The sequence below is a fragment of the Hypanus sabinus genome, chromosome 18, assembly GCF_030144855.1.
Source record: "Hypanus sabinus isolate sHypSab1 chromosome 18, sHypSab1.hap1, whole genome shotgun sequence".
Classification (NCBI taxonomy): Eukaryota; Metazoa; Chordata; class Chondrichthyes; order Myliobatiformes; family Dasyatidae; genus Hypanus; species Hypanus sabinus.
In genome coordinates this window covers 8,943,328-8,955,720 of record NC_082723.1, presented here as the reverse complement: position 1 = coordinate 8,955,720, position 12,393 = coordinate 8,943,328, and the positions used below count along the sequence as shown (strand labels likewise).

The following is a 12,393-nucleotide window of genomic DNA, read 5'->3' as shown; positions in this document are numbered from 1 at the left end:
CCCTTCAGCGTGCCTGTAATATGGTAGTCATCGGGTTATTGCATTTGCCCAATAAGCGGAAAACCGTCATTCTCGAACCAGACAGCAAATTCCTATAATATCTTTTTACTTGAAATCGAGCAACATGGAACAAAACTATTGAAATTTTATTTATTTCAACATAAATTTATCTCATTTTACAACTCAAAACATTCACAGTTTTTTCCGAGTTACAGAGCACGGAATCGATACTAATTCCACAGCGCCTAAAATGCATATAACACCTATTTCCATGTTTCGTGAATTTGGAGAAAATCTCTCTAAACTGCCCTTATCCGGTTCCGTGAATTCTGGTAAACACGGCGAGCAAAGCAAATCGGCAGAGAATCTGAACAGAAATGTGTGGAGCTTAAGCGAAGTTTTAAATGCTGTGGAAATAAAATCAGAAGTTCGGAACACAAGAGGGAGAGGAGCAGACGAGGTGGCCGAGAAGTTAAGGCGATGGACTACTAATCCATTGTGCTCTGCACGCGTGGGTTCGAATCACATCCTCGTCGTGAATTGTTAATCGGGGAGAAACCACCTTTGAAACTCTCAGTTTATAGCATCCAAGCCTCCAAATTTTGTCACAGGGACGCCAGATGGTTTGTTATGTGAATCATGAAAAACAACTTTCAGCTTTAATTTATCACTAAATTTGGCCTCAATGCCACAAGATATAGGGACAGAATTAGGCTATTTTTTGATTGATGTTTCTCCGCCAGTTCTTCACGGCTGAGGCCTCATCTTGAATATTGTGAACAGTGCTGTGTCCTTCATCTGAGAAAACATGTGCCCGCTTTGGAGAGAGTCTAGAGGACGTTCACAAAGATATTTGATGGCTCAGGGACTGAACTCGCTGGAATTAAGAAGGCTGAGAGGGGGTTCTCATTGAAACTATTCGAATGTTGAAATGACTACAGAGAGTAGATGTGTAAAAGGGTGATTCCCATGGTGGGAGAGTATAGGTCAAGAGGGCACAACGTCAGGATACAGGCGCGCCCTTTCAAAACAGGGACAGGGAGAAACCTCTTAAGCCAACAGGTAGTGAATTTCTGGAATTGCCACATCCATTTGTGGAGGCCAGGTCGTTGGGTGCATTTATGTCAGAGGTGGGTGGGTTTTTAATTGAACACGACTCCAAAGGTTGCGGGGAGAGGGCTGGGAACAGGATTTCAGGAGGAGAGAATAAAAAAGAATCCGACATGATTGAATGGCGGAGCAGACCAGTTGGGCCAGATGGCCTAATTCTGCTCTTACCGTCTTACATATCATTCCTCTCAACTCCATTTCCGTGCATTCTCCTCGTCACATTTGAGACCCTTACGACCTGTCCACCTCTTAAACCGCCGCTTTAAAAGCATGATAAGTGTCACGAACATAGGTGGGAAGAGATTGAACGGGGGGGGGGGGGTGGGGGCGGGTGTAAGACAGTGTCAAGTTATGCAGAAATTAGTTCAGTGGGGCAGGAGCAAGAGAATCCCGCAGTAGATTTCTGAACTCCTGTTAGGGCTCTTAGACAATAGACAATAGACAATAGGTGCAGAAGTAGACAATTCGGCCCCTCGAGTCTGCACCGCCATTCTGAGATCATGGCTGATCATTCACTATCAATACCCAGTCCCTGCCTTGTCCCCATATCCCTTGATTCCCCTATCCATCAGACATCTATCCAGCTCCTTCTTGAAAGCATCCAGAGAATTGGCCTCCACCGTCTTCCGAGGCAGTGCATTCCACACCTCCACAACTCTCTGGGAGAAGAAGCTCTTCCTCAACTCTGTTTTAAATAACTGACCTCTTATTCTCAATCCATGCCCTCTGGTACTGGACTCTCCCAACATCTGGAACATATTTCCTGCCTCAATTCTATCAAATCCTTTAATTATCTTAAACGTTTCAATCAGATCCCCTCTCAATCTCCTCAATTCCAGCGTGTACAAGCCCAATCTCTCCAATCTCTCTACGTAAGACAGCCCTGCCATCCCAGGAATCAACCTGGTGAATCTACGCTGCACTTCCTCAATTGCCAAAATGTCCTTCCTTAAACCTGGAGACCAAAACTGTACACAATATTCCAGGTGTGGTCTCACCAGGGCCCTGTACAAATGCAAAAGAACATCCTTGCTCTTGTATTCAATTCCCCTTGTAACAAAGGCCAACATTCCGTTTGCCCTCTTCACTGCCTGTTGCACTTGCTCATTCACCTTCATTGACTGGTGAACTAGGACTCCTAGGTCTCTTTGCATTTCTCCCTTACCTAACTCTACACCGTTCAGACAATACTCTGCCCTCTTGTTCCTGCTTCCAAAGTGGATAACTTTACATCTGTTCACATTGAATGACATCTGCCAAGTATCTGCCCACTCACTCAGCCTATCCAAGTCTCTCTGTATTCTCCTAACGTCCTCTTCGCATGTCATACTGCCACCCAGTTTAGTATCGTCAGCAAACTTGCTGATATAGTTGTCAATGCCCTCATCTAAATCATTGACATAAATCGTAAAGAGCTGTGGTCTCAATACAGAGCCCTGTGGTACCCCACTAGTCACCTCCAGCCAGTCTGAGAAACACCCATTCACTGCTACCCTTTGCTTTCTATCTGCCAACCAGCTTTCTATCCATGTTGAAACACTGCCCCCAATGCCATGAGCTCTGATTTTACTCACCAATCTCCTATGTGCCACCTTATCGAATGCCTTCTGAAAATCTAGGTACACAACATCTACTGGCTTACCCTCGTCTAACATCCTTGTTACACCCTCAAAAACTCCAACAGATTAGTCAAGCATGATTTGCCCTTGGTAAATCCATGCTGGCTCGGCCTAATCCTATTTCTGCCATCTGGATGTGCCACTATTTCGTCCTTAATAATGGACTCAAGCATCTTCTTCCCCGATTTTGTCCCGAGTAGACTATTCCTTGCAAAGTAGTACATCTATGGTGTATGGGGTATCTAGGGAGCGGTAGCACCTCTGGGGGGGACCTTTTTCAGGGCAGCTCGTCCACCTTTTGTCTCCACCTGCCGTTGAGCTCTTACCTGTGGCTCAAGGTAGCTGTAACAGGAGCAGCGACCACACCCCAGTAAACCGTCTTGGCAGACGGGCCAAACCAGGAGATGGTAGCCAATGGGTCTTCGATCCTTGGTAAGGTAGGAGATCTGTCTGTCCTAGCGGGTGAAGTCTGACCGTGGCAGATAGTGTGGAAGAGAACAATTAATGGTCCAACGGTCAAGAAGGCAGGGCAGCAGGCGTTGGTGGATCGCTAAAAGCACAACAAGTCACTTAGACGCTCTGATCACCCACTGCAAGAGGTGGTGATCTCTTTCAACTCACGCGGCAGAAGGCAAAGGCAAACCACTGCTGCATCCTGACATGAACATGATTTCCCAATATGGCTGAGTGGTATGGAGGGAAATCGTACGTCAAATATAAATTCCAGATGCCACCTACAACGATGACAATAATCCATCTGCCGTTCGATTGTCCATTTTTTGATCTGCCCAAGGTCTTCTGCAAACTTTCTGTTTCCTCAAGACTACCTACCGTTCAACCAATATTTGGATAGCCCCCAAATATGGCCACAAAGCCAGCAGATTCATCATCCTGATTCAACCTCATATGATGTGAATGGATGCGGCCCTAATTCCGACCAGTCACCATCATCCGACCAGTAAAAGAGTCCCCCTTTTTCTCACTGTTTCCCTCCACCCTGTCAACTATTCGTCTTGATATGGCTGTATCTCTTCTATATTATGAGGGGCTTTAATATTGTTTTAGCATACTCAACAAGGCGCTTTGTCAACGAGTTCTGAAAGTAAGCGACATTCAATGTCTCTCCTTTGTTTATTCTGCCTGTTATTTGCTCAGTGAATTCTAAACAATTTATCAAGCCAGATTACCTCTTGTGGAAACCATGCTGGCTTTGGTCTGTTTTATTATGTGTCTCCAAGTATCGCGACACTCCATCCCTAAGAATGGACTGTAATATCGTCCCAAACCCTGACGTCTGGCTAATGTTCTATCTTTGGCTTCCTAAAGAGTGAAACACGTTTCCATTTGTCCAAACTGTTAGAAAATATTGTGTTTCTCGAAAGGTCACTGCTAATGCCACAACAATATCTTGGGACTGAAAGATTTCCGTGAATGTCGGCAAAACATATGATATCGATTCGTTTCGCTTTTTCACTCTCTCTGCGTCTGACCCTTCATTTATTATTAAAGTGTGCAGACTTTATACAACCTTGGGCTCGTCTCCGTGTAGGCAGCCACGAAGCAAAGAAACCGAATAAAACTCATTAAAACAAAAAATAGAGAGAGAGAAATATATCGCACAAAATATTAGCACGGAAACAATATTCACAACTGAAGGTCACAAAGTCAGGCACACTGCAGCCAGGCGAAAATCCATCAGTTGCAGGTCGCAGTCTCAGTCCAGCCCGCGGAGAAGCGAGCAGAGCCGGACAATCGCTCGCCTGCGACTCCGTCAACGGGCCATTTCGATCTGTCTGGTTTCTTAAATCATCAAAACCTTGTGTCATTCCTTGCTCGCTGTTACTTCCATACAGTCCCGGGCTCGGGTTTCGTCGCTTCGATTCGGCCAGTACCCGACACGGACATCGTGTGTATTTTCACTTGTAAGCACGACTAGACGGTGTTTCCAAGATTTCAAACAACTGAAGGAGCTGAGAAGGCCGATTTTAAAGCGCAGATTTGGACTTACGTACTGATAGATAGAAAGAGTAAATGGAAATCTGTACTTGGAGGTTAATGATGGGAAAGATGAGGGTGAGGAAGCAAGTAAAGAAGATTACGCGTGTGAAAATCAAAGGGATTGAGATGTTCTTGCGTGTGAGATATAGAACAACTAGTTTGATGGTGCATCAAGCAGAGAAGGCAGCAAATGGTACAATTGTATTTATTAAAACAGAATTGGAGTTTGGAAATACAATTGTGCAGAGAATTAGCACAGCAACACCTCGAGAATTATGTACGGTTCTGAATTCCTTATTTCGAAGAGAATACGTTTACGTTGACAATCCAGAAGATAATAACTTAGCGAATTCCTGGATCAAAGGTTTTACCCTATCACAAATGGTTAAAGATTATAGAACGAGAGATTATCTGGTTGACCGAGACATAACCGGAGAGAACTGAGCAGTGTAGATTTTGAGAGGGAGACAGGGGGATAAACATCATAGAAATAGTCCCTTCAGCCGATTAACTCCATGCTAACCATCAAGGGCAATGTTAGAGCCAAATATTCCTCAGCCTTTTCTATGGTCCTTACATGTCATCTTGCTCGCATCCATATTCTAGATATACAGGGACCGGGGGCAGACATACACAGGATTAAGGGAAAGGCATACCCATTGGAATTTTTTGAGGAAGTAACAAGCAGGCTGGACAAATTAAAATCGGTGGATTAATTTACACGTCAATTTTCAGAAGAAATTTGACAAGATTCCGCACATGAATCCGCGCAGTGTATTACATGAAATATACTAGCATACATAGATTAACAGTAGGGAAAGTGTGGGACGAAAGGGATGACTTTCTCATTGTCTCCCGGGACGAGGAGTGTTCCACAGGGGTGTTTTGGGACCGCTTCATTTTAAAATGATGAAATTGATGGCTCTGCAGCCAAGACTGCGGGCTATACGTAGACAGGTGAGGAGCAGCAAGTGTTGCGGAAGGAGGGAGGCTGCAGAAGGACATAGACTGATAAGAAGAATGGATAATCTATTCGCGCTCGTAAGGTTATCCGTCGTCTCAACTCTTACCTCACTGGTGCTGTAAAACTCCAAATGGGTGGAAGCCGGGACCTCAGTTGGACGGAACAGGAAATTCTACAAATAGAGTAATGTTCCGTCAGAGAGCAGTAGAGCACGATTTAAAGGAATTCTGCGATATCTCTATGTGTGGCTTTCCGCTTCAGATGATCAATGCAAAAAATAGACGCCTCCAATCACCAGACACGAGGTATTGTTTTCTCCCCCCTTGTGATGAACGGTAATTACATCTGATTCGTTTTTATTCGGATTTTCAGGATCTTTTTTTTCAAATATCGATTACATCATCAGATAGAATCCAGTTAGTTCCATACACAGAGATGAAAAAACAATCCTGGTGCTTTGGTACTTTAAAGTTCAACGTATTTATTATCAGTGTAAATATATATTCCTACATACTGCAATGAGATGTTTTTGTTCAGTCGGGGAATCGGGCGTGTGGACAGAGAGAAACCGGCAGAGAGGGAGAAGTAAGGAAACAGATCCTCACGGGGCCTTGGGAGGTAAACAGAGATAAAGACGCAGATATGAAAGGACAAAGAGAGAGCAGTCTGGAGATGGAGAGAGTCTTGAAAAAGAAAAAAAAGAAAACACATATGACTCTGCTGTGTGAAGGTCCGATAATGATTCCTCATGCTGCAACTCACCATTCAGAATTTGTATACAGCCCATGGGGAGTTTACACTGGAATCGAGGTGATCGACTGAGAGATTGGGAGCAAAACATGGAGAGCTTCACTGAATAGGAAAACGAGAAACAACAGGGAGGATATTGAAAAGAAAGCTGAGCCATTCTGACTGGACCAGCCCGGATTAGAACACCGTGAGCAACACCAGGACGAAGAATGAGACTGAAAGGAAAGAATGAAAATAAAACGGGCGGGGCATGAGTGAACCGCCCCGACAGTTCCCGTCTTCTACAGAGCGTTCATCGGGGTGAATTACAGCTTAGCTGATGCTTACATATTGCATATCTGATGGAGGAATAATTTCACTTGTACAGCGGAGACATCGAGTGCAGTATATCACAAGGAAATGCAGGCGTATTTCAAAGCACACAATTGTTAACCGTTAATCTACATATCGGGAAATGGATACCTTACGGAGGAAAATGGCGACTGATTTAATTCTACTGCAGAGACCAATGGTCGCTCTATGATTTAATGAAATTAGTTAACAGTTTCAGCGGGTATTTCACTGCGTTCTTCAGCTGTTCTCTGAACTTGCTCTGAGTCACGGCGTAAACATATGTGTTGGTACAGGAGCTGAGGATCTACAGCATCCACGATATTAATCGGATCCATGCCCAAATAAAGGGTGATTTTTGCAACCCGTCAGTAGCTAACAAATACCAGCGGTGTTAACCACAGAAACACAAAACTACGAGTTAGACTGAATAGTAAAACGACCGATTTCCTTCGGTTCTCCATCTCCGGGCCCTTGCCATTCTTTCCGTTGCTGCTGCCCCGGAACCCGTCCGGACTTTATTGGCGGAAAAAATCCATCTAACTGTCATAGATTTGATGAATAAAATCAGAACAAACGGGAGACAAGGTATAAAAATGCGAAGAAACATGTGAAATGCGATCCACGAAGGCGACGTATGGAAGCTCGCTTTGCTCGCACAGCCTTAGCAAACTCCATTAATTATCATCAAAAGCTCAAATGTAAAGTAAAAAGCGATAGTTTCTAAACAGCCCAGCACACTCACTGCCCCGATAACCACAGCCGCCGTTCTTTCGATGCAATATTTTGTTTTCAGCTTGTCACAACAAATGACCACAAATCTGTCACAGGTGAACACGGCAGTCAGCAAGACAGAGACCCCAGTGCTTGCTAAAAGCAGGCAATAAATGACCGTGCAAACGGAAGTCCTATAGAGGAAGGAAGACTTAAAGTATATGTAAACAGTCCACTTCAGTAGAGGGTCAGAGATAATGATTAAATCATAACTCAGAGATAATCGGCCACTGCCATTCCCAGCAGGTAGCAAGTGATGAATTTGGAGAGACCGTATTTTCCTCGGAACAGGATAACAATCACAACCAATTAAACTGCAAGAGAAGAGGGAAACAGAGAAATTATTGACTGGTCACGGAAATAGACAGGTGGCTGTGGAAACAAGTAGTGAGACAAGCACTTCAGAACATCGGAAGTAACTCTCAGTTTCTGCCGTTTGCAGGTATGACAGCGGCTTACCGTGAATTCCAACGGCTGAAGTAACAGGGTAGCAAATGTCTTCAATCCGCCAGGTTACTCGATTTCCTATTTGTGTGACGTAATGAACGCTATTGCTCTGAATTCCACAGCTTAGCAAGACATTCTGGGCTGCAACAAGCTATGCTTTATACAGGGGATCAATCTCCAGTGACAAGGTCCCAACTCCGACCATTGTTACCGAACAAACATATTACATCACCGGCAGTGTCTCAGGTGTAAATTAAGCGGGGATGTAACACGAACACGTCAATATTATTGACATTACCTAATTCAGATCCTTATGTGTAATTTGACCAAAATGTGCAATGAGACCAGTAAGTGAACAATGAGCGGGTTTATTTTTCACAGTTGCATTGGCAGCAGTCATGATATTTCCCCTTTTCCAACCTGATACTTTCACTGTGCTTCTCTTTCCACAAGCAAGCGGAATCGATGTTTCCAGCATTTTCAGCAACTTTGGCACAACTGCTGTTTCATCTACAAAGACATCCGTTTCTCCTCAATGTGCTATGGATTCAGGGGCACATGAAACCTCACTCTGTCTCCACCTGCAGACGTTCAGTTAATATCATTTAGCTTTCCGTAATTCAGCAGCTCCATTTTGGCTGCTCAGGCACCAAACCCACCCACCCCGTCCCGCTATGTGCCACCAGATATAAAACATACCCGCTGTGTATACACACTTTCTGTCCAATTCTCCATCAGCCCTGGACGACTTCGGTATTTAGGTCATTCTGATCAGCCTCCCCAGTATAATTTTAATTTTCGAAATCGTAGCTGTCCGTAACTGTCCACGGTCCCCTCCATCTCTTGAACTATCTTCTCCCCATCTGTATTATCTGTGTGTATGTATGTTTATGTGCATATGTGTCTGTGTGTATTTGTGCATGTGTGTTTGTTCATGTGTGAATGTGTGTGTTTACGTGCATGTGGATATGTGCAGAGGTGTGGTTGCGTGTGTGCACATGTGTACGTATGTTCGTGTGTAACTAATGTATCTTAAAATTTATTTGCATAAAATTTCTTAGTCGTGCTGTGGACAGAAACGGTAAAATGACAGACAAAGCCGCTCTTGAATTCGCCTGAGCAACAGTTAGATACACAAACAGTGTGGTGTTCAATTAGCTATAGGAATCTAATGGGCTGATAAGGCTGTCACTTGCTGTCCTGAGGGTTACGAGCACAACCATCAACAGGTTTCTCCATGGTGTAAATACAGCATGATTTAACAAATTACTTTCAGCCGTGTATAGATGCTATTCCGATTTGATCTCATTGTTTACATAAACATGCCCGTGTCGTTGGCTTATTCTTTGGAGTGCCCTTCGCAGAACTGTAAAATCAGGCCATGTCATCAAATGAAGCAATATTAGACACAAGCCCTGGACAAGACAAGGATTCTGCACCTGGGCTAGGACTAGAGTAGGCAAGTGAGACCTGGAAGAGGAACAAGGAACTTGGAACTGGGAACTAGGAACCCGGACTAGGACTCCGAGGCAGATACCGGACAGGGACCCAAAGCCTGGGTCTTGACTCGGGCTCGCACCCCGGGACTAGGCAACAACATGGCGAGGCTTGGGATCTTCGAGGCTTGGGTCTGGACTCCGAGCCAGAGACCGGGTGCGGACCCAGAACCTGGGTCTTGACTCCAGCTTGGACTCCAGAACCAGGCGAGGAGAACCATGTGGCTATAGGCTGAGGAGGGGCAACAAGACTGGACATGAGACTTCTGCACAGGAGAAGGGAAGTCCATTACAGGACGAGGGAACCCGAGCACCGGGCTGGGCAAGGTATTCCTGTGCAGGACAAGATGAAAGCAGAAAGCCGTGGCTTGGACAGGACAAGGTTCTTGGACGTGGCTAGGACTGGACGAGATCCCGAAGCCTGGACTTGATCGACAAAGACAGAGGAATGCAGAGCCTTGGTTCAGGGAGAGACAGGAACATGGAACACAGAGCCCGGACCCATCCTTGGAAACAGGACGTAGGGCCGGTACTCATTACACAGAACCGGACCTGAGACCCCTACTTGGGTACAGGAGAAGGGGCCAGGACTCATTACACAGCATGCAGAAAGCGATGAGACGGATTCTTACACAAGGTAACGGCTGATGGCCGTACCTACCTAGCGAAGGCGAGGACACATAGACGGTTCCCAATACTAAGGAGTGGCAAACGGCCGGACCTACTTACCGAAGGCGTGGACACAGAGACATTTCAAAACAACGAAAGACTGTTCCTTATCTTGCTCCGGTGGTTGAACATGACAGCAGTGGAAGCAAGAGTTTAAGCAGAAGCAAGGCTCCAGGCAGAAGGTGAAGGGAAGGGATACAGAGAGGTGAATCCTTTATCTATTTATGAAGCCATTCCAAACAAGATTCAGCTGCCTCAACAGAAACTGGAGAAAATCTGAAAACCTGAAATAAGCAACTTGTCAAGACCGTGAACCAGAATGCGGATGTCACGGACCAGTACATGACACACGTATACATATACAGTGTCTCGCACACCCACAAACACGTACACACACAGATTCACTCTCTCACACACATACACATGCACAGACAGACACACTCTCTAAGTCCACAGTGAGTATGTGCATTTCATTACCGACTGATCAGTTTCTCCCTCAATGTGAGAGTGTGGGTTTCATTCAGTATCTGTCAGTCTCTGCTTCAGTGTGAGAATGTAGGTTTCATTCTGTATCTGTCAGTCTCTGCTACAGTGTGAGAGAGTGGGTTTCATTCTGTATCTGTCAGTCACTGTTAAAGTGTGAGAGTGTGGGTTTCATTGTGTATCTGTCAGTCTCTGCTACAGTGTGAGAGTTTGGGTTTCATTCTGTATCTGTCCGTGTCAGGTGTGAGATCGGCATCAATGGTGTTGGAAGCGAAACTGCGATCTTTGAAGGAGGAGGGCATTTCTGATGACCTGGAAAGGAAAACCTCATTCTGTCAAAAAATGTAGCGGGCATGAAGGAACTATATATAAAAAAAAATAACTTTACTACAGGAAGCAAGGTGGGAGGAGGCTTAGTCAAGATAACCAAGCAGATCGGTACGTTTATAAACAAAAAGCATGAGGGTGTTTTATAAAACCTGTCATCTGCCACTGGCCAGTGTCTTTCTTTGGTCAGCTGAATATTCCAGTGTGGTTGCTGGAGGGTTTTGCAGAGATGGCAAGTACTGTAGGTTTCGGAGAGGTTAACAGAAATGAGGAGTGCTGTAGGGCTCGGAACAGTTTTCAGAGATTGTGAGGGGCGTTTGAGTGTTTTTCTACCACCGTGAAAATGTACTTTACTTATAGTCCCAAAATGGCATTTTTGTCTGTATCAAAATGAAACCCGTATTGTATCGGAGTATTTTGTTAATAATATTCGTGCATCATTATGCCGAGGTTACCGGCAAACCTGACTGCAGACCCGCAGTCCCTACACTGCATTTCAGCTGCGACTTTTATTTCTTTTCCCTAAATGCATGACTATGCAGTTCTCTACACTGTGTTCCATCTGACAATTCTTTGCCCATTCCTCTAAACTGTCAAAGTCCTTTTTTAGGCTCTCTACTTCCCCAATACTACCTGTCCCTCGACCTATCTTGGTATCATCAGCAAACATTGCAAAAGAGCTATCGATTCTGCCATCTAACTCTTTACCATAAAACATAAAAAGAATTGGTCTCAACACAGATCCCTGGGTAACACCAAAGGTCACTGGCAGCCAACCAGAAAAGGTCCCCCTTATTACTATTCTTTGCCTCGTGCCAATCAGCCACTGCATTATCCAGACAAGAGTCTTTCCTGTAATATCATGCCATAGCCTGTTAAGCAGGCCCATTGTCAAGGACCTTCTGAAAATCCAGCTCTGAAAGCACATCATCAAACGATTCTCCTTTGCCTATCTTACTTGTTACTTCAGTCAATTGAAAGAATTTCAACACACTTGTCAGATAAGATTTTCCCTCGAAGACAACATGCTGAGAATGGCCGATTTTGTCACGTGCCTCGAAATACCCTGAAAACACATCCCCAATAACCGACTCCAATATCTTCCCAATTAGTGAGGTCAGATAAACTGGCCTAAAATTTCTGTTCTTCCACCTCTTTCCCTTCTGGAAGAGTGGAGTGACATTTCCCAATTTCCGGAGTTCCAGAACCACGGCAGAATCCATTGATTCTTCAAACATCATTACTGACCCCCTCCACAATCTCTTCAGCCAGCCTTTCAGAACACTAGGGTGTACACCATCTTGTCCAGGTGAGGTATTTACCTTCAGACCTTTCTGTTTCACAGGAACCTTCTCCAGAGTAATGTAACTTTACACCTCTCTGACCACTGACATCAGGACTTCCACTGCTAATGTCTTCTACAGTG

The 12,393-nt window shown here is 44.8% G+C and overlaps 1 non-coding gene across 1 annotated transcript; it reads left to right on the top strand.

The window, feature by feature from the left end:
* Positions 1-454: 454 nt before the first annotated feature.
* Positions 455-536, top strand: trnas-acu (transfer RNA serine (anticodon ACU)). The gene has a single exon. It is a non-coding gene; the product is annotated as a tRNA-Ser (tRNA).
* The last annotated feature ends 11,857 nt before the right edge of the window (positions 537-12,393 follow it).